We start from the raw sequence: 21,871 nt of genomic DNA, 5'->3' as shown, positions 1-21,871 counted from the left end.
CTGTGAGACTCTTATTCCAAATCGCATGTACACACACGTGCATGTGCACGCGCACACACACACACACACACACACACACACACACACCACACACACAAAGCCAGAAGCCAATCACGTAGTTAGTAGAGCACTAGCCTTGAGGGGAAAAAAAATTCACCTGCATAGATTTTACAACTCACTGGTATCAGTATGTTGTGAGTTATACATCCCCTCTAATTCTAGAATATCACATCACCCCCAAAAAGGAAGCCCCATGAGCAGCTATCCTATCCCTTCCCCAGCTACTATAACATAGCACCCTGTGTCTAGATTTAATAGCTCTGTATGTTTCCTATCAATGAAGTCCCACATTGTGGGGCCTTCTGTGTCTAGTTCTACTGGGTATCATATTTTCCAAGTGCACCCAGGACATTGTAGATAAACAGTGATCTAATCTTTTCCCTGTGACAAGGTCCAGCAAGCCCAAAGCACACAAGTGATGGGCACTCCAAATCCCAGTCTCCTCTGGGGTTCTGGCTCTGCCCTTACCTGAGCTACAGCCCCAGGGGCAGATGACCATACTTCCCAGGTAGAGAAGCAAGGTGACCCAAAGAGAAAGCAGTCACCATAGGCAGTGACCCTGAGAAAGTCCACTCTTCAACCTGAGCCAATTAGGCCACAGAAGCAGGACTCTGGAAGGGGCAATTCAGATCCAAGGGGCAAAATGGGTGAACCCACACAGCCAGCTGGGAGCAGGGGCAGCTAGGATCAGAGGGTCTGGGTCACCTTGCCCTCAGGTTGCGCAGTGGTTGGCCACACCCCAGCTCTCCCCATGTGCTGTCTCACCACAAAGCACTCAGTTGTGGAAAGTTGCTGGAGCTTCTCCAAGCCGTGTACACACACATACAAGGGCAACATACTTGCCTACACGACATACACACACATGCAAGGGTGCACACATATGCACCCAGTGTATATATACATGACACTGATTCCTTCGTGTAAGTCTGCACACACAAAATGTGCATGCAGCCATACACATACACACACAAACGTGTGTGCATGCGTGCCTCACAAATCCTGGGGCGATGGGAGAGGGACTTCCTCCACATACTCCACTGGGATAGCCTCCCCATATGCTGACACTTTCAGATTATATCACACCCCCAATCATGGAAAAGTGGCCTATCCCACCCTTGATGAGGGGCCTCTGGGGGAGGCAACCAAGACTGGGCCCCTTTTTCTACACAGTTGCCTCTTTATTCTCTCCCTGGGTCAGTGTTTCCTGCCAGACTTGCTGGAGGGGTGTCTGTGACATAGCTGGAACTGGAGCCAGAACCAAGCTGAGCTGTTCACACCCACCCAGGGGGTGCAGGGACAAGCCTCTAGGCTATGGCTAACACTGGCCAGGCATAGGCTCTCTGGGCCTCAGTTTCCCCACCAGGCTGGAAGAACACAGGACATTCTCCTGTATGCCTACCCCCACCTCCATCCAGACCTGCTCAGATTCCAAAGCTGACGGTTGGCTGTCTGGGCCCCCAGGGCTTGCCACACCCCTGTCTGCCACAGCCCTTCTCCCAGCTGTTCTAGGCAGGTGAGAGCAGGTGAGAGGAAATCTGCAAGGATCACCAATGAATCAAAGCACCCTCCCCCAACTTCAATTATACCCACCCTGCCAGGAGGCTCAAGACCACCCCTTGCTTTCCTCAGTCCTACCTACCACAGGTCTAAAGCTCACAAAAGGCCTTTGAAGGCACCCAGGGCAAACAGTACTGATGCCCCACCTCTGGGGGCCCTCCCCTGGGAAAATACAGCATAAGGACAACCAGGAAACTGGTGATCAAGATGGTGCTTGGGAAGAGAGAGTCAGCCAGGGATCTAGCCCCCTGACACAGTGAAGCTAAGCCTGGGCAGTACAATCCCCTGGGGCAGAAAGAGGGAGGGAAAGTCAGAACAGGGTCTGGCTATATGCTGGCAGGAAGGGCTTGGCTTGGACAGTTCCCTGTCACTTTTTTAAAGCCAAAAGGCAATGTCCCTTGGGACCTCTCTGGAATTTCCATACCCCTCATAGGCAGGGCCGTTTGTTCCACAACCCTTGCTAAGCTCCCACCGTGATCTGACTCCCATCTATTCACCAGGCTCCAGGACCTGACACCTCACCTGACAGCAGGCCCTCAGCTCCAGTCAGCCCAACATTGATCCCCTTTACCACATTGGAAAACACTGCCCTCTGAACTGTCAGCAAGCACCAACACAGGCACTCACCACTCACAGGATACAACAGATGGCACCAAATGTCCCCAGGCAGGAAGGACATTCCCATCCCACAGCGGGCGGACCCACAGGCATTCCAGGAAGCAGAATGAGGGAATGTCCCATCACAGTTTACAGACTCAGGTTGGTTTGGTTTTTGTTGGTGGCAGTTGTTTTTTGGGGTTTTTTTTATTGCTTTGTTTTTAATTTTCCAATTGTTTATGACTTCATCTAGGTAGACACCCCAGCTCCGCTGCCTCTAGACTCATGGAGACTCTAGCTGACTCTTCATAGCATTCCCCAATTTTAGCTGAGCCTCATTTCCAGGCATTGAGGTGGTGGCCAGACCCACTAGGCAGGCCTCCCCTGTCTGATCCACCCAACTCTATGCCTCTGTTCGTTGCCCTCCCAGGGTGATCACTGGAATCCCAGTTTCGATGTGACTCCAGCCAGACTCCTATCCCACACAGTGAGGACAGCACAGGTCTGACTAACACCAGTGAGTTCCCACCAACCTGGGTGACCCACTGCCCCCAGAAACTCAGCGAAGAGGCATCTCTGTCCCTTCTGGAGGGCTGGAGAAGTGGAAGCCCACAGAAGAGGGGACCCTAGAGGAGAGCTGTACTCCAGGACAGGGCAGAAGGGAGTACAGGAGAACCCAAGCAACCTGGGGTCAAAGATCACTGAACAAGAGATCAGAGGTTAGGAGAGCAAAGATGGATGGAGTATGTACTCCCTTCCCAAGGAGAGACCAGAGACTATCAGGGAAAAGCAAGCTCTGGGTCATGGGGGGGTGGGGGGGGAAGGCGGAGGGGAGTCTCGGTACGGTCCAAGGTTGGTCATCAGCAGAAAAATAAAGGCCGGGGGTCAATAAGGAACGTGAGAGATAGGAGTCACCGAAAAAAGCAGAGCTGGGAGGAATGAAAAGTTGAGGGGTCTCGGGGAAGGCTGGGGTCAACCGGGCGAAGGGAGGTTTGCGGGGGGCACGGCGGAGGGAAAGCCAAAGTTCACTATTGGAACTGGGAGGACAGCGCGGTGGGGGGGGTGCCATGCAGGGTCAGAGTTCACTCAGGAGGGGGTCGCGGCGGAGGGCGGGATCAGAGTTCACCACCGAGGAGGTCGCGGCAGGAGGCAGGGGTAAAGGTAGGCGGCGGAGGGCGGGGGTCGCGGCGCGGGGCGGGGCCACGGCCTGCGGAGGGCGGGGCGGGCGGGGGTCTTAGCCGCGCTCGCCCCCGCCGCGCGGTCCCGGAACCCCCGTCCCGAGGAGCCGGAACCTGTCTCGGGACGCGGCCGGCGGCGAGGAGCGCAAGGCCCAGGTGGAGCAAAGCGCGCCGAGGCCTGGCAGGGGGAAAGTCCAGAGCGAGCCGGGGAGGGGGTCGCCGCCGGACGCCTCACCTCGAGCCCGGGTGCGGCTGGCGACGAAACCTGCGGCGCCTCAGTCGTTCCGAGCCTCTCGGCAGCCGCCGCTCACTTCCGGGTTTGGGCCGCCATCTTGGAAGCCCCGCGCACTTCCGGCTTATGCCGTGAGGGGGCGGGGCGGGGGCGTGGTCTCCCGGAGGCGGGACTCCGCGCGCTACTGCGCGCGCCGTGGTTTCGCACTCAGCCTGTTTCTTTTTTGCCAGCCCTGGAGCTTGAACTCAGGGCCTGGGCACTGTCCCTGAGCTTCTTTTGCTCAAGGCTAGGATCTCTAGCGCCAGTTCCGGCTTTCTCTGTTTATGTGGTACTGAGAATTCGAACCCAGGGCTTCATGCATGCTAGGCAAGCATCCTCAGTCCTCATTTTCCCTCTTTGGGACACGTAGATGAACTTGGCCCTACTTTGCAGTGTGATTCCGCTTCCCCTTCCTCAGTCTCCCTCCATGCCTTTGCACACTCACTCTGACCCCAAACCAGTTACCCTAGCCTAGCCTCTCCTTGCATCCTTCCCTGCTCTCCCGTGAAAGAGGCCCTGCACTGCAATCTGTTTCCCTCCCGGAATATAGTCCTGAGGCTCTCCAACATGACGACACCCATGAAGGTCCCATAATACCCTGAGGTCGTCACCCAAGGGTCCTTTCGGACATGGCCGTTGGATCTCTGAGTCCCTCACTTGCAACCACCCAATGCACTGTCAGGATTTGCCTTATTGCAAGATAGAGAGTAGAGTTCTGTTAAGGAAGCCAAGGAAGGTGCCTCTGGGCAATGTTCTGTGCTCCAGCCCATTAGACCCAGTGGGGTGGGCAGGACCAGTTCAGGCAGATCCAGTGTAGGAGGTACCAACCCCTTCCCAACTGAGTTGCCTGACCACATTACATGGACCCAGCTCTTCTGTCCCTATTCCAATCCCTGAATGAACCTTTTTTTTTTCCCCCCTGAGGGTGAGGGTGGGGTGGCTTGAACTCAAGGCCTGGGCACTGCCCCTTAGCTTTTTCACTCAAGGCTGGTGTTCTACCACTTGAGCACAGCCTCATTTCTAGCTTTTTCCTAAACAATTACATATGAGAGACTCATAGGTCTCTTGCCTGGCCTGGCTTCCAAAGGCAGTCCTCACATCTCAGCCTCCTGAGTAGCTAGGATTACAGCATGAGCCATTGGTGCTGACTGAATTGGACTTTAACATCTGTAACCTTGTTTATTCAATGTACTCTTCTAGATGCTGTTCTCTATCTAACCTTGGGCTAAGAAAAGCCAGTGCCCCAAGAAGAAACAGTTCTTTCTCTTGCCCTCAGGAAGCCGGCTGTCTTAGTTATGAAAGAGCCAGTGTCAAACGAGAACAGAAGACACTGTACAAAAGGAAATGTACTCATTACCTCACTCACATAATTGTAATCCCTCTGTACATCACTTCTATAATAACATTAAGTATGGGCTGGGAAGGTGGCTTAGTGGTAGCGTGTTTGCCTTGCCTGTATGAGGCCCTAGGTTCAATTCCTCAGCACCACATAAGCAGAAAAACCTGGAAATGGTGCTGTAGCTCAAGTGGTAGAGCACTAGCCTTGAGCTGAAGAGCTGAGGGACAGTGCGCAGGCCTAGAGTTCAGGACTCATGACCAACCAAAAAAGAAAAAAAGTAAATTAATATAAAAGAAAAAAAGAGCCAGTACCAGACATGATCAAGCCTGAAACCCAAGGGTGGGTAGTCTCTTTTCTGAGGCTTGAATTTAGGGCCTGGATGCTGTCTCTTAGCTGCCTTGCTCAAGGCTGGCACTCTGTACTTGAGCACAATTCCATTTTTGGCCTTTTGCTAGTTAGTTGGACTTTCCTATCTGGGCTGGCTTCAAACCTAAAATGGCAGCCTCCTGAGTAGTTAGGATTACAAGCATGAGCCACCAGTTCATTCATTCGTTCATTCCTTCCTTTCTCCTTTGTTTTTGTTTTGTATTGCCAGTCCTGGGGTTTGAACTCAGGTCCTGGGCACTGTCCTTGAGCTCAAGGTTAGCACTCAACACTTGAGCCACAGTGCCACTTCTGGCTTTTTCTGTTTATGTAGTACTCAGTAATCAAACCCAGGCCTGGGCACTGTCTCTTAGCTTCTTTTTTTTTTTGTCGGTCGTGGGGCTTGAACTCGGCCTGGGCGCTGTCCTTCAGCTCTTCAGCTCAAGGCGAGCGCTCTACCACTTGAGCTACAGCGCCACTTCTGGTTTTCTGGTGGTTTATTGGAGATAGGAGTCTCACGGTCTCTCCTGCCCGGGCTGGCTTTGAACCGCGATCCTCAGATCTCAGCTTCCTGAGTAGCTAGGATTACAGGCGTGAGCCACCAGCGCCCAGCTTCTTTTGTTCAAGGCTTGCACTCTACCACTTGAGCCACAGTGCCACTTCTGGCTTTTTCTGTTTAGGTAGTACTGAAGAATCAAACCCAGGGCTGCATGCATGCTAGTCAAGCACTCTACCACTAAGCCACATTCCCAGCCCCTCCCTTTCTCCCTTTCTCCTTTTCTCTCTTTTTCTCTCCCTTTCGGCCTCCCTTTCTCCCCCCTCCCTTTCTATTCCTTCCTTCCTTCTTTCCTTCCTTCCTTCCTTCCTCCCTTCCTTCCTCCCTCCCTTTCTCCCCATCTCTCTCTCTCTTTCTATTTTTTGTTGGTCATAGGGCTTGAACTCAGCGCTTAGACACTGTTCCTAAGCTCTTAAGGCTCTACCACTTGAGCCACAGCTCTACTTCTGGTTTTTTGGGGATAATAGAAGATAAAACTGTCTCACAGATTTCCTGCTTGGACTGGCTTTGAACTCTGATCCCCAGATCTCAGCCTCCTGAGTAGTTAGGTTTACAGACATGAGTCACCAACACCTGGCCTGCCTGCCTTTCTTTCTTTCTTTCCTTCTTTTTCCTTTCTTTCTTCTTTCTTTCACAGTACTAGGGAATCAAACCCAAGGTCTTGTACATGGTATGTTGAAACTCTTTTTGAAAGTTAATGAAAAGCAGTTACATCCAGCTTTGTTACACACACACACACACACACACACACATTTGGGACATGGATAGTGTCCAGTCGCATTTGTCATTTCCTCCCAAACAGAGTGAGCCACACAATTTTCAAGGTTCCATGAGAAATGAAAACACTGGCCCCTACTCAGTCCCCTCACATTGGGCCTCTCTAACCACAGTGCCACAAGTGGTTCAGATGGAGTCTCACACTCTCTCAAAGCCTGCCCTGCTCCCATGGTGACCCTCTCGGCTAGGAACCAGTGTTGCCTTCATTTCCTAAGGAAGAAAACTGAGGTGCAAAAGGGTCCCGGAGCTGACTCCAAGTCACTAATAAGATGAAGAAAAGTGTGATTGCAATCCTTGCCGCGTCATGTCCACTTCAGAAAACCATGAGGTCTCTGTGGGTAATTTTGTCTGAAATGGGGACAGTTTGCCTCGGTCAGGGTACGTCTAACCATCTCACATTCTTCAGGAGTCTGCCAAATCAGAGGATGTCTACAGAGTTAGTCAGATATGGGGATTTCCAAGAAGGAATCACAAGAGGTGGCCGTAGAGCAGGAGGGACCCAGCACTGAGCATTGTCCCTGCTGCCAGGACAAACTGGGCTGTAGAACAAGAGTTGGATTTTTTTTTTTTTTTGCCAGTCCTGAGGCTTGAACTCAGAGTCTGGGCACTGTCTCTGAGCCTCTTTGTTTTTTTGTTTTGTTTTGTTTTGTTTTTTTGGGTCCGGTCGTGGGCCTGAACTCTGTGCCTGGACACTGTCCCTCAGCTATTCAGCCCAAGGCTAGCGCTCTACCACTTGAGCCACAGCACCACTTCTGGCTTTTTTCTTTTTGCTTATGTGGAGCTGAGGAATCGAACCCAGGGCCTCAGGCATGCAAGGCAAGCACTCTACCACTGAGCCACCTTCCCAGCCCATTTGTTTTTTTTTGTTTTTGTTTTTTGCTTATGTGGTGCTGAGGAATCGAACTCAGGGTCTCATGCATGCAAGGCAAGCGCTCTACCACTGAGCCACCTTCCCAGCTCCCACTTCTGGTTTTCTGATGTCTAATTGGAGACATGAGTCTCACAGAATTTCCTGCCCAGGCTGGCTTTGAACCATGATTCTCAGATCTCAGCCTCCTGATTAGCTAGGATTACAAGTGTGAGCCAATGGCCCTGGCATTTTTTTTTTTTTTTTGTCGGTCGTGGGGCTTGAACTCTGGGTCTGGGCGCTTGTCCCTCAGCTCTTCAGCTCAAGGTGAGCGCTCTACCACTTGAGCTACAGCACCACTTCCGGTTTTCTGGTGGTTTATTGGAGATAGGAGTCTCACGGTCTCTCCTGCCCGGGCTGGCTTTGAACCGCAATCCTCAGATATCAGCCTCCTGAGTAGCTAGGATTACAGGCATGAGCCACCAGCGCCCGGCTTTTTTTTTTTTTTTTTTTTTTTTTTAAGATAAGAGTCTCACAGACTGTCCTGTTTGGGCTGGTTTTGAACTGTGATTCACCTATCTTGACCTCCTGAGTACTAGGATTATAGGCATGAGCCACCAGTGCCCAACTTTGTAGGATATTTTGTTGTTGTTGTTGTTGTCAGTCATGGGGCTTGAACTCTGGGCCTGGTGCTGTCCCTTCTTCAGCTCAAGGTGAGTGCTCTACCACTTCAGCCACAGTGTCACTTCTGGTTTTCTGGCAGTTTATTGGAGATAGAGTCTCATGGACTTTTCCTGCCTGGGCTGGCTTTGAACTGTGACCCTCACATCTCAGCCTCCTGAGCAGCTAGGATTACATGCGTGAGCCACTGGTGCCCAGCTGTTTTTTGTTTGTTTGTTTTTAAATAGGCTCTCACTATGTATCTTGCCTGGAACTCATGATTCTTCTGCCTCAGCCTCTCCAGTACTGGGATTACATGTGTGCACTATGACTCAGGTCCACCAAATAGCACCCAGCCTTGTAAAATTATCTCAAACAGCAATACACTCCTGAAGGCCATTACTAAGGAGATTGTTGGGCCCTCATTTGTCCATCCTGGAGCATGACCCCAGCCTCACTTTCTCTTCTGAGTGATTCCCCTCTTGTTATCCAGAGACTTTGGCAGGCAAGAGAGGAGGATGATCCAGCCCTGTGGTGGCTCCTGGTACCAGTTCCCAGCCCTGAGCAGGTGAGGTGGGGCAGGTGAGCCCGCCTGGCCCAGCCCTATGGGAGAGGGCTGGGAAAAAGGAGCTACTTCCTGTTTCTCCACATTCTGGAAAGTCCCAGTGATCCCAGGCCCAGTAGGAGCCCCTCCTTGCCCACAGCCCCTTGCCCACTTCTGCTTTCTACACCCACTTCCTCTCTCTACTCAACCTGGCATCGCCTCTTCCTCCTCCCCTCTACTACCCTCTTTTTCTCTCCTTTTCAAACTGCTTTTGGACCTTCCAGGCATGCAGAAGAGACACCAATGGCTTACGCATGTATCCCTAGCTATTTAGGAGGCTGAGATCTGAGGATCCTGGTTCAAAGTGAACTTAGGCCAGAAAGTCCATGGGACTCTTCTCCAGTTAACCAGCAAAAATCCAGAAGTAAAAGTGTGGCTCAAGTAGTAGAGCACCAGACTTGAAAGAAAAAGCTGAGTTTAAGCTCCAGTACCAACATACACAGGAAGAAAGGAAGGAAGGAAGGAGAGAAAAGAAGGAAAAATTGAGGCAGAAGCAACCACACAAGGCTGTGCCTGTGTCTCCATCTGCCTGTATCCCCATATCCCTCCCTCTCTGTCCAGCTCTGTCATTCTCCCTCCTTTCTTTCACCAACAGCCACCCTTCTCTTGGACATCCACCCTATCCAGCCACTGGCCCTCCCTTGTAAGCCTTGGCTCACCTGCCAGGGGCTCAAAGGTGTCCTCAGTTAGGTACAGGCACTGGTTGCTGTGTTCCAGGGTCTGTGGCCCTCTCCTCAGCCCAGCCTAGAGCCCGGAGCAAGATACAGCCAGGCCCCTGCTCAAGGCCTTGTCTGTGCCAAGGAACAGCAAACCTGCCCAACAGGTTTGAGAGATTCACTTAGGACAGGCCTTCCCGCCTCTGCACTGGGGCTGGGACTCCTGGGCTGAAGGGGCTAAACAAGATACCAGACCTCTTGTATTCCCAGATACCCTAGGCCAGATGTAAATTCTCAGTCAGGACTGCTTCCTGAGGTCGGGGATCCACAGATTGGACCGTTCAGGGTGCCAGGGTGTAGGAAGGTCTGTGGACAGGGAAAAGGGAGGGAAGTAGAACAGTGAATGTCGGAAGAAGGTAGACCTAAAGTAGGCTTAGGTCTAGGGCAGAGGGGAGCTATTGAAGTTTACAGAGCTATGGTGTAATACTGGCATTGTAGAACTGGAGATCACTTGTTCTGCCTGTGCTAAATGTCCTTTTGGGAATCAAAAGGCCGTGTGTGTGTGTGTGTGTGTGTGTGTGTGTGTGTGTGTGTGTGTGTGTATTGGGGCTTGAATCAAAAGGGCTGGGCACTGCCTTTGAGCTTTTTCAATCAAGCCAGTACTCTACCACTTGAGCCACAGCTCCACTTCATGCTTTTTTGCTGATTACTTAGAGAATAGAATCTCATGGGCTAGGTGCCAGTAGCTCACGCTGTGATCTGAGGATCTCAGTTCAAAGCCCCACAGGCAGGAAAGTCCGTGAGACTCATTTCCAATTAACTACCAAAAAAAGCTGGAAGTAGATCTGTGGCTCCAGTGGTAGAGCAATAGCCTTGAGCTTTAAAAAAAAAAAAAAAGCTCAGGGACAGCGCCCAGGCCCTGAGTTCAAGCCCCAGGTCTGTCACAGACTTTCCTGCCTGGACAGGCTTAAAACTGTAATCCTAAGCCAGGCACCATTGGCACATCCTAGCTACTCAGGAGGCTGAGATCTGAGGATCGTGGTACAAAGCTAGCCTGGGCAGGAAAGTCCATGAGACTCTTCTTTTTTTTTTTTTTTGGTCGGCCGTGGGGCTTGAACTCGGCCAGGGCACTGTCCCTCAGCTCTTCAGCTCAAGGCGAGCACTCTACCACTTGAGCTACAGCGCCACTTTTGGTTTTCTGGTGGTTTATTGGAGATAGGAGTCTCACGGTCTCTCCTGCCCGGGCTGGCTTTGAACCGCGATCCTCAGATCTCAGCCTCCTGAGTAGCTAGGATTACAGGCGTGAGCCACCAGCGCCCAGCCCATGAGACTCTTATCTCCAATTAACCACCAGAAAGCCAAAAGTGGTGCTGTGGCTTAGAGCACTATCCTTGAGCTGAAGAGCTGAGGGATAGCATCCAGGCCTTAAATTGAAGCCCCATGACCAACAGAAAAAAAAAAAAAAAATTACACAAGGCCCCAAGGTCAAGTCAACAGTCTTGGCAAAAACAAGCAGTGCAGGCTGGGAGTGTGGCTTAGTGGTAGAGTGCTTGCCTTGCATGCATGAAGCCCTGGGTTCAATTCCTCAGCACAGAAGAAGCCAGAAGTGGTGCGGTGGCTCAAGTGGTAGAGTGCTAACCTCGAGCGCAGAGAGACTCAAATACAGCCTGGAGTTCAAGTTCCAGGACCGGCAAACACAAAAAACACAAACAAACAAAAAAAACAAGCAGTGCTACAGTGTGGTGGAGACATCCAGTCCTGGGAGAGGCAGGCCACAAGGCTGCCTAGGGCTCACTAGTAGGCCATCTCCCACATCCCAGCCTCCTGAATGACATGATACTGGCCCCCAAAGGTGATGTCACTATGCTCTGGGACTTTCTGGACCTTTACCTGGGAGTGGCAGTGCACCCCAAGGGGGATTCCAGGGAATGGGGAGGAAGTTGGCCTGGCTGACTCAGTCTAGGTCCTGATGGCATGAGAGAGGGGCAGGGCACTCACAGGCATTGGGAGAACTTTATGGAAGCTAACCACTTGCTCTTGGTTGCATATGGCTGCATCCTTAGTACTGGGGAAGAACTGGGCACCCCCATGGCAGGTATCTCATTAAACTACCAGACTTGCATTCTGAGTTCCAACAAGGGGCGGGGGTTAGAGTTGGTCATCGCATGACCCCAAATGCTCCAAGCACAGCTGGCTGGCTCAAGCCAAACAACACAAAAGAGATCCAGGGTTCAAATCTCAGCTCTTAGCTGGGCACCAGCGGCTCATACCTGTAATCCTAGCTACTCAGGAGGCTGAGATCTGAGGATCATGGTTCAAAGTCAGCCTGGGTAAGAAAGTCCATGAGACTCTTATCTACAGTTAACCATCAGAAAAGCAGAAGTGGCACTGTGGCTCAAGTGGTAGAGCACTCACCTTGTGCTGAAGAGGTGAGGGACAGTGCCCAGGCCCAGAGTTCAAGCCCCATGACCAACCAAAAAGAATAAAATCATCTCTTCTACACAATGCTGTACAACTTCAGGCAGAGTATAATACCTCTCTGTGCCTCCGTTTGGCAGGCTATAAAAATAAGGAAGCTAGCTGGGCAATGGTGGCTCATGCTACTCAGGAGGCTAAGATCTGAGGATTGTGGTTCAAAGCCAGCCTGGGCAGGAAAGTCCACGAGATTTTTTTGTTGTTGTTGTTGTTGGTCGTGGAGCTTCAACTCTGGGCTTGGGCACTGTCCTTGTGCTCTTCATCTCAAGGCGAGCACTCTACCACTTGAGCCACAGTGTCACTTCCAGTTTTCTAGTGGTTTTATTGGAGATAAGAGTCTCACGGACTTTCCTACCCCGGCTGGCTTTGAATCGCGATCCTCAAATCTCAGCCTCCTGAGTAGCTAGGATTACAGGCATGAGCCATTGGCGCCCGGCTTCCTTGAGACTCTTATCTCCAATTAACCACCAGAGGACTGGAAGTAGCATTGTGGCTCAAGTGGTAGAGCACTTGCCTTGAGCAAAAGCAGCTCAGGGACAGAGCCTAGGCCCAGAGTTCAAGCCCCATGACTGACAAAAAATAATAATAATAATAATAAGTAAAATAAGGAAGCTTGGTGTCTGTGGCTCATGCCTGTAATCTTGTAATCTTAGCTACCCGGAGGCTGAGATCTGAGGATTGTGATTTGAAGCCAGCCAGGGCAAAAAAGTATGAGTCTCTCATCCGCAGTTAACTACTAAAAAAGCCAGAAGTGGTAGAGTACCAGCTTGGTGCTGAAAAAGCCAGGTGAGAGTTCCCAGGCTCTGAGCTGAAGCCCAAGTACTGGGGGTAAAATTATTACAAATAAAGAGAATGGAGCCATAGTTAGGGAGTAGAGCATTTGCCTACCATGTATAAGGTCCTGGCTTCAATCCACAGCATCACAAAACCCTAAAGAAAAGAAAAGAAAGCCAGGTGCCATTGGCTCACGCCTGTAAATCTAGCTACTCAGGAGGCTGAGATCTGAGGATTGCAGTTCAAAGCCAGCCCGGTCAGGAAAGTGTGAGACTCTTACCTACAATTAACTACCAAAAAAACTGGAAGCAGTTGTGTGGCTCAAGTAGTAGAGTGCTAGTCTTGAGCAAAAGCAGCTCAGGGAGAGTACCTAGACCCAGAGTTCAAGCCCCACGACTGACAAAAAAAAGGACAAGAAAGAGAGAGAGAGAGAGAGAGAGAGAAAGAGAGAGGAAGGAAGGAAGGAAAGGAAGGAAGGAAGGAAGGAAAGGAAGAAGGAAGGAAATAAATTCTAGGGACTGATCCATGGTTGCTCTAACTTGCTGTGGTTCCTGTGTAGGGCAACTGGGCCCTGTGTTTAGGAGCCCGGGTTAGCCGCCCACAACTTGTAGGGTACCATCTCTCAACTCTGAAGCAGTTGTGGGGCTCAAACTCAGGGCCTGGGTGCTGTCCCTGAGCTCTTTTGTTCAAGGCTAGCACTCTACCCTTTGAGCCACAGGGCCATTTCTGGGTTTCTGGTGATTCATTAGAGATAAGTCTCACAGGCTTTCCTGACCAGGCTGGTTTTGAACCAAGATCCTTAGATCTCAGACTCCTGAGTAGTTAGGATTGCAGGTATGAGTCACCAACACCTATCTACTTCATTCTTTGTTGTTGGTGGTGATGGTGGTGGTCATGGGGCTTGAACTCAGTTCCTAGGCTCTGTCCCTCAGCTTTTGTGCTCAAGGCTGGTGCTCTACTGCTGTGAGCCAGAGCTCCATGTCCAGTTTTCTGATGGCTAACTGGAGATAAGAGTCTAATGGACATTCCTTCCCAGGCTGCCTTTGAACTCCAATCCTCAGATCTCAGCCTCCTAAGTAGCTAGGATTATAGGCATTAGCCACTGGTGCCCACACAATTTTTAAAAATTGTGCCAGTATGAGGGTTTGAACTCAGGGCCTCTCTTGCTTAGAATTTTTTTTTTCTCAAGGCTGGCACTATACCACTTGAGCCACACTTCCAGTTTTTAACTGGTTAACTGGAAATGAGTCTCCTACTAGGCTTGTAATCGTAGTTACTCAGGCTGAGATCTGATCACAGTTTGAAGCTAACGTGGGCAAGAAAGCCCATGAGTCTCTTATCTACAATTAACCACCAAAAAGCCAAAAAAAAGTAGAACTGTAGCTCAAAGTTGTAGAACACTACTAGTCTGGAACAAAAAAGCTCAGAGACAGCGCCCAGGCCCGGAGTTCAAGCCCAGGAGTGACCAAAAATGTCTCTCAGTTGTCTCTCTGAGCTTGCTTTGAAGTACAATCTCAGATATCAGACTCCTGAATACCTAGGATTACAGAGGTGAGCCATTGGTTCTCAGCTCTAAATATTTTTTCTGGTGGCTAATTAGAAATAAGAGTCTCACAGACTTCCCTGCCTGGGCTGGCTTTGAACTGGAATTCTCAGATCTTAGCTTTCTAAATGACTCTAACTACAGGTGTGAGACAGGGTCTTACTATGCAGCCCAAACTGGACTCTCACCCACCATCCTCTTTTCTCAAGTTCCTGAGGCATGGCCACCAGCCTTAGCTGCTAATTATCTTACATATTATGTAGTTTTGAAATGTGGGTTCAGATAAGGTTCATATCCTGTAAGTAGTCAAGTTCCTTGTGTCACTTTTGATGTGTCAACCCCCTTCCTGCCCCCCTCCTCATTTTTCTTCTCTGTGTTTTTTTTTTCCCATGAAAAGCAGTTGTTTTTCTTGTTATATTTCCCACAGCTAGAATTTGCCTAGTTCTTTGTTTGCTTTTTTTTTTTTTTTTTGGTCGTGGGGCTTACACTCTGGTCTTGGGTGCTGTCCCTGTGCTCTTCAGCTCAAGGCTAGCGCTCTACCACTTGAGCCACAGTGCCACTTCGAGTTTTCTGGTAGTTAATTGGAGATGAGAGTCTTATGGAAGGGTTGGGAATGTGGCTCAGTGGTAGAGCGCTTGCCTTGCATGCCTGAGGCCGTGGGTTTGATTCCTCAGCACCACATAAGCAGAAAAAGCCAGAAGTGGCACTGTGGCTCAAGTGGTAGAGTGCTAGCTTTGAACTGAAGAGCTCAGGGACAGTGCCCAGGCTCAGAGTTCAGGCCCCATGATCAACCAAAAAAAAAAAAGAGTTTTATGGAAGACAGGCACCGGTGGTTCACACCTGAAATCCTAGCTGTTCAGGAAGCTGAGATCTGAGGATCGAGATTCAAAGCCAGCCTGGGGAACGTCCGAGAAACTCTTACTCCAAGAAAACACTCAGAAAACTGGAAGTGGCGCTCTGGTTCAAGTGTCAGAGCACTAGCCTTGAGCTGAAGAGCTCAGGGACGGTGCCCAGGCCCAGAGTTCAAGACCCAGGACTGACCAAAAAAAAAAAAAAGGCTCATGGACTTTCCTGCCTGGATGGCTTTGAACTGCCATCCTCAGATCTCAGCCTCCTGAATAGTTAGGATTACAGGCATGAGCCACCTGTACACAGCATTCTCTGTGAGAATTTAAGTTTTCAAAGCAGTAATACATTTATTTCCTTGTTGAAAAACTCAATAGTCAGGCTGGGAAGGTGGCTCAGTGGTAGAGCACTTGCCTTCCATGCATGAGGTCCTGGGTTCGATTCCTCAGCACCACATAAGCAGAAAAAAAAAGCTGGAAGTGGTGCTGTGGCTCAAGTGGTAGAGCACTAGCCTTGAGCTGAAGAGCTGAGGGACAGCAGAGAGGCCCAGAGTTCAGGCCCCACCACTGGACCCCCCCCCAAAAAAAAGAAAAAGAATACATTAAAAAAAAAAGAAGAAAAACTCAATAGTCAAAAAAAGTACATCCAGATTTGGGTGCTGATGTTTCATAATTCTAGCTCCTCAGGAGGCTGAGACCCAGAGGATGAAGGCTTGAAGAGGATGAAGCCCCAGTGGGTAGAAAAGTCCACAAGACTCCGTCTCCAAAATAACCAGCACAAAGCTGGGCTGGAGACATGTCTCAAGTGATAATAGGACCAGCCAAGCAAGCTAGCATGTGACCTTGAGGAGTTTAAATCTTGGCACTAGAAAAAAAAAATCTCAGTATCTTTTATGCATTAACTTTATGAGACTATTGCCAAATGACCAAAAATCAGTTTCAAACAACTGAGATTTCTCTCTCTTAATCTTGGAGTTCACAGTCCTTCTCAAGACTTAGGATATCTACCTCAGTACAACCTGGCTCCATTATGCAGAGGCCAGGATAATGGGGGGGATCCAGGCTGATGTTACTGCTGTGTAGGGCTTGGGAGCCTGGTGATTCCTCTGTGCCTGTGCATCTCATGCACATCCTCACTCAGGGACCCACAGCACTTACTTTGCAGTCCATGCCCGCCCCCTAGCGGTGACAGAGGTCCCCCTCAGACTGCTCATACTTTCTTTTCTTTTTTTTTTTACATTTCAAAATTTTTTCTCTTTATTTAAACACAAAACACATTTATAGCATGCAGGTTAACTTAAAATTATGGCATCTTCCTCAACCAATACCTTTGGGTCCTGTCGTGGGGCCTGAACTCTGGGCCTGGGCACTGTCCCTCAGCTCTTCAGCTCAAGGCTAGCGCTCTACCACTTGAGCCACAACACCACTTCTGGCTTTTTTCTTTTTGCTTATGTGGTGCTGAGGAATCAAACCCAGGGCCTCATGCATGCAAGGCAAGCGCTCTACCACTGAGCCACCTTCCCAGCCCCTCATACTTTCTTTTCTTTTCTTTTTTCTTTTTTAGTTTGGGGGAGGGTTTCGGTTGTGGGGCTTGAACTCTGGGCCTGGGTGCTGTCCCTCAGCTCTTCAGCTCAAGGCAACACTCTACTACTTGATCCACAGCACCACTTCCAGTTTTCTGGTGGCTAATTGTAGATAAGAATCCCACAGACTTTCCTGTCCATCTCCTGAGTAGTTAGGATTACAGGCATGAGCCACCAGCACCTGGCTTGCTCACACATTTTCTTTTTTTTTTTTTGGCGGTTGTGGGGCTTGAACTCTGGGCTTGGGTGTTTTCTAGTGGTTTTATTGGAGATAAAAGTCTCATGGAGGGGCTGGGAAGGTGGCTTAGTGGTAGAGCTCTTGCCTTGCATGCATGAGGCCCAGGGTTCGATTCCTCAGCACCACATAAGCAAAAAGAAAAAAGCCAGAAGTGGCACTGTGGCTCAAGTGGTAGAGCGCTAGCCATGAGCTGAAGAGCTGAGGGACAACGCCCAGGCCCAGAACCCAGAGCCACCTGCGCCAGCCACCGGCACCCAGCTGTACATCTTTACTCATACTGGACTGTTCCATATAGAAGTGGGAGTAAGGCAGAATGGAGTGGGAGCGTCCCTGCATTGAAGCTGGAGGAACCTGCACATGGCTGGAGCAGAGATAGTACTGAGCTCCTGTCTCCCAGACTGAGTATTAAACTCTGGGGGTTCAGGATGGGAGGGGGTAATGACAGATAGAGGGATGAGAGGATGGCAAGCGTTAAGATTTGAGGTCCCACAACTGTAACTATAGTTACTCATAGGTAACCAGAAGCATCAACAATAATCTGAGGCTCCTATTAGTGACTAGGGTGTCCACTTATCTTTTGGGCCTCCTACCTATAACTTGACTTCTCCCCTCCTCAGCCAGCTATAGGCCAGTATTTATTCTTAGAATAAAACCCATGGAAGCCGGGCACCAGGCTCACGCCTGTAATCCTAGCTACTCAGGAGGCTGAGATCTGAGGATCGAGCTTCAAAGCCAGCCTGGGCAGGAAAGACAGTGAGACTCCTATCTCTAATAAACCACTAGAAAACCGGAAGTGGTGCTGTAGCTCAAGTGGTAGAGCACTAGCCTTGAGCTGAAGAACTGAGGGACAGTGCCCAGGCCCAGAGTTCAAGCCCCACGACCGACAAAAAAAACCCAACAACAACAAAACCCATGGCCTCCAATATGCTATGTAAGTGCTCTAACATTGAACCAAACCCCACTTCACAGATTTTTTTTTTTGGTCAGTCCTGGGGGCTTGAACTGAGTTTGCCAGGCCTGAGCTCCATTTTCTGCTCAAGGCTAGCCCTTGAACCACAGCTCTACCTCTAGTTTTTTTGTTTATGTGGTACTGAGGAAACCAAGGCTTCATGCATGCGAGGCAAGCACTCTACCACTAAGATACATTCCCAGGTCCTCCCCCAGATTTTATAGATCTATATATCTCTCTAGATATATATATATATATATATATATATATATATATATATATATATTGTGATTGAAATCTAGTCATAGCCCATCTCAACTCAAGCATTGGGGAGAATAATCAGAAGGCCTCCTTGGTGGAGAAGACCTTTGTGTTGAAGCTCTACCTACAAGGGCTCATCAAACATCTCTTCTGTTCTGTACACTGGGAGTGAGAAGGGAGAATCTGTGAAGGAGAGTGGGGTCTACAGATACCAATAGTGTCACATAATCCCAGATCTCAGAAAGGGTGCATACAAGTAACAACCAGCCAAGAAAACTGTTAGAAGATACTAGAAAGAATTTGAATTGGGATGTTTTCTGGGAGAGATTAGAACTGATGTTATTCTAACATAACTTCTTTGTAACTCAAGTGGTAAGAATTTACTAATGAAACCATTTGGGCCTTAATTTTTTTTTTTTTTGCTGGTCGTGGGGCCTAAACTCTGGGCCTGGGCACTATCCCTCAGCTCTTCAGCTCAAGGCTAGTGCTCTACCACTTGAGCCACAGCACCACTTCCAGCTTTTTCTGCTTATGTAATGCTGAGGAATCGAACCCAGGGCCTCATGCATGCAAGGCAAGCACTCTACCACTGAGCCACCTTCCCAGCCCTGGGCCTTAATTTTTTGTGTTGGATTTTCATGAGAAATTGAATTTTTCCCTCCCTCTTTCCCTCCCTTTCTCTCTTTCTTCCTTATCCTCCCCCCTCCCTCCCTTCCTTCCTTCCTTTTTGTCCTTGAGCTTTTTCACTCAAGTTTAGTGATCTACCACTTGAGCTACTCTGTTTTCAGCTCTTGGTCAGTTAACTGGAGATGAGACTCATGGACTTTGTTGCCTAAGCTGGCTTTGAACCGTGAGCTTCAGATCTCAGCCTCCTGAGTGGCCAAATTACTTGTGTGAGACACCAGTGCCTATCTGGATTATTAGTAGTACTTTTTTTCTCCCAGTTCTGGGCCTTGAACTCAGGGCCTAGGTACTGTCCTGAACTTCTTTATATGCTCAAGGCTAGCAGTCTAACACTTGAGCCACAGTGCCACTTCTGCTGTTTTCTGTGTAGTTTATTGGAGATAAAAATCTTAAGAGAAGCTGGGCGCTGGTGGCTCACGCCTGTAATCCTAGCTACTCAGGAGGCTGAGATCTGGAGAGACCATGAGACTCCTATCTCCAATAAACCACCAGAAAACCGGAAAAAAACCGACAAAAAAAAAAAACAAGGTGGTAGTGGCTAAGGCCTGTAATCCTAGATCTGAGGATCATGTCTCAAAACCAGCCCATCAGGAAAGTCTCTTAAGATTTTTTTTTTTTTTTGTCAGTCATGGGGCTTGAACTCTGGGCCTGGGCGCTGTCCCTCACCTCTTCAGCTCAAGGCGAGCACTCTATCACTTGAGCTACAGCGCCACTTCCGGTTTTCTGGTGGTTTATTGGAGATAGGAGACTCACGGTCTCTCCTGCCCGGGCTGGCTTTGAAGCTCGATCCTCAGATCTCAGCCTCCTGAGTAGCTAGGATTACAGGCGTGAGCCACCAGCGCCCGGCACTACCACCTTGTTTAGTGGTATTTTTTAACTGGAGGATTGGGGTAACAAGAGAAACCATGGAATGGACGGGGAAAACAAACAAAAACCCTTTTTTGTGGTAGTGGGTTTCATACTAAGGGCTTTTAACGGCTTGAGTGTTTCTCTAGCCCTGGGGACAAACTTTTTTTTATGTGCCAGTCCAGGGCTTGAACTCGGGAACTGAGTTCTATAGTTCCACTTCCAGCTTTTTGGTAATTGGAGAAAATAATCTCATAGACTTTCCTGCCTGGGCTGGCTTTGAAGCTATGATCCTCAGATCTCAGTCTTTTGAGTAAGCTAGCACTACAGAGATGAGCCATCCATGCCCAGCAACTTTTTCTTCTTCCTCTCCCCCTTCCCCCAGTTCTGGAGCTTGAACTTAGGACCTGGACACTGTCCCTGAGATTCTTTTTTTTGGGGTCCGGTCGTGGGGCCTGAACTCTGGGCCTGGGCGCTATCCCTCAGCTCTTCAGCTCAAGGCTAGCGCTCTACCACTTGAGCCACAGCACCACTTCTGGTTTTTTTCTTTTTGCTTATGTGGTGCTGAGGAATCAAACCCAGGGTCTTAGGCATGCAAAGCAAGCGCTCTACCACTGAGCCACCTTCCCAGCCCCTCCCTGAGATTCTTTTGCTCAAGGCTAGCACTCTACCACTTGAACCACAGCACCAGTTCCAGGTTTTTCTATGTGGTACTTAAGAATTGAACCCAGGGCTTCATGCATGCTAGTCAAGCACTCTACCACTAAGCCACATTCCCAGCCTGCCTTTTCCTTCTTTAATTTTTTTTTTTTGGTCGGTCGTGGGACTTGAACTCTGGGCCTGGGCGCTGTCCCTCAGCTCTTCAGCTCAAGGCGAGCACTCTACCACTTGAGCTACAGCGCCACTTCCCCTTCTTTAATTTTTTTTTCGTTTTGCAATACTGGGTTCTGAAATTAAGAACTCATGTTTGCTTGTTCATGACCTGGCTTTACTGGTTAACTGGAAATGAAAGTCTCTTAGTCTTTTCTGCCTGGGCTGGCTTGGAATCAACATCCTCCAGATCTTAGCCTAAGTACCTAGAATTTATAGGCATAAGGCATCAGCACTCAGTTCACCTGAAGATCTTAGACTTGCCACCATTATTATTGTGTGTGACAGTATTGGGGCTCTTCTGCCTAAGCTTTGAACCATGATCCTCAGCTTTCAGTCTCCTGAATAGCTAGGATTACAGGCATAACCCATGGGCATCTGGCTTTAAGCAAGTTTTGTTTTTGTTTTTGGTAGTAGGGCTTGAACTCCAGGCCTGGGCACTGTCCCTCAGCTCTTCAGCTCAAGGCAAGCACTCTACCACTTGAGCCACAGCACCACTTCCAGTTTTCTGGTAGTTAATTACAGATAAAGAGTCTCATGGACTTTCCTGCCTGGGCTGGCTTTGAAACGTGATCCTCAGATCTCATCCTCCTGAGCAGGTAGGATTATAGGCATGAGCCATTGTCGCCCGGCTTAAACAAGTTTTAAGCAAGCATAAGACCTTTCAAATATTCCTTAGCTCCAAGGGAAAAAAAAAATCTTGCATGTGGCTTGTCTCAAAAGCACTCAAAAGGGCTAGGATTGTAGCTTAGTGATACAGAAAGTCCTTAGCTATCAGATTTTGGGCTCAATTCCTCAGCATCAAAAGGAAAAAAAAAATCTTAGCATGCTGGCAAAGACTGTGACAGGAGGATCCTACATTCCAGGACAGCCTTAAGCTACTGTTGTAAGTATGTCTTAAAAAACAAAACAAGGCCGGCACCCGTGGCTCACAAATGCAGGAAGCCCTGGGTTCGATACCTCAGTACCACATTAACAGAAAAAGCTAGAAGTGGTGCTGTGGCTCAAGTGGTAGAATGCTAGCTAAGGACAGTGCCCAGGCCTGAGTTCAAGCTCCAGGACTAGCAAAAAATTAAATAATAAAAAATAAATAAACGCCTTATGGGGCTGGGAAAGTGGCTCAGTATCAGTGCTTGCCTCATGTTCATGAAGCCCTGGGTTTGATTGCTCAGCACCACATAAACAGAAAAAGCTGGAAGTGGCACTGTGGCTTAAGTGGGCCTAGAGTTCAAGCCCCATGACCAAAAAAAAAGAAATAAAAAAGAAAAGAAAAGATCTACCTGTAACCTCTCTGTCATCAACTTTACAATAAAAATTTTGTGGGTTTTTTTTTTTTTT

The 21,871-nt window shown here is 49.2% G+C and overlaps 1 protein-coding gene across 2 annotated transcripts in view; it reads right to left on the bottom strand.

The window, feature by feature from the left end:
* The window catches only part of Sbno2 (strawberry notch homolog 2), a 71,777-nt gene extending 68,045 nt beyond the window's left edge, over window positions 1-3,732 (bottom strand). For both annotated transcript variants that reach the window (XM_042697090.1, XM_042697093.1), the window contains exon 1: window positions 3,628-3,732. The gene's annotated coding sequence lies outside the window, so the exon portion shown is untranslated. The remainder of the gene's footprint in view (window positions 1-3,627) is intronic.
* Between the last annotated feature and the right edge of the window lie 18,139 nt (window positions 3,733-21,871).

Source organism: Dipodomys spectabilis, unplaced genomic scaffold (assembly GCF_019054845.1).
Source record: "Dipodomys spectabilis isolate Male_0828 unplaced genomic scaffold, ASM1905484v1 ptg000215l, whole genome shotgun sequence".
NCBI classification, from domain to species: domain Eukaryota; kingdom Metazoa; phylum Chordata; class Mammalia; order Rodentia; family Heteromyidae; genus Dipodomys; species Dipodomys spectabilis.
The sequence above is the reverse complement of the archived record's forward strand: the minus strand, read 5'-3'. Positions and strand labels throughout refer to the sequence as shown.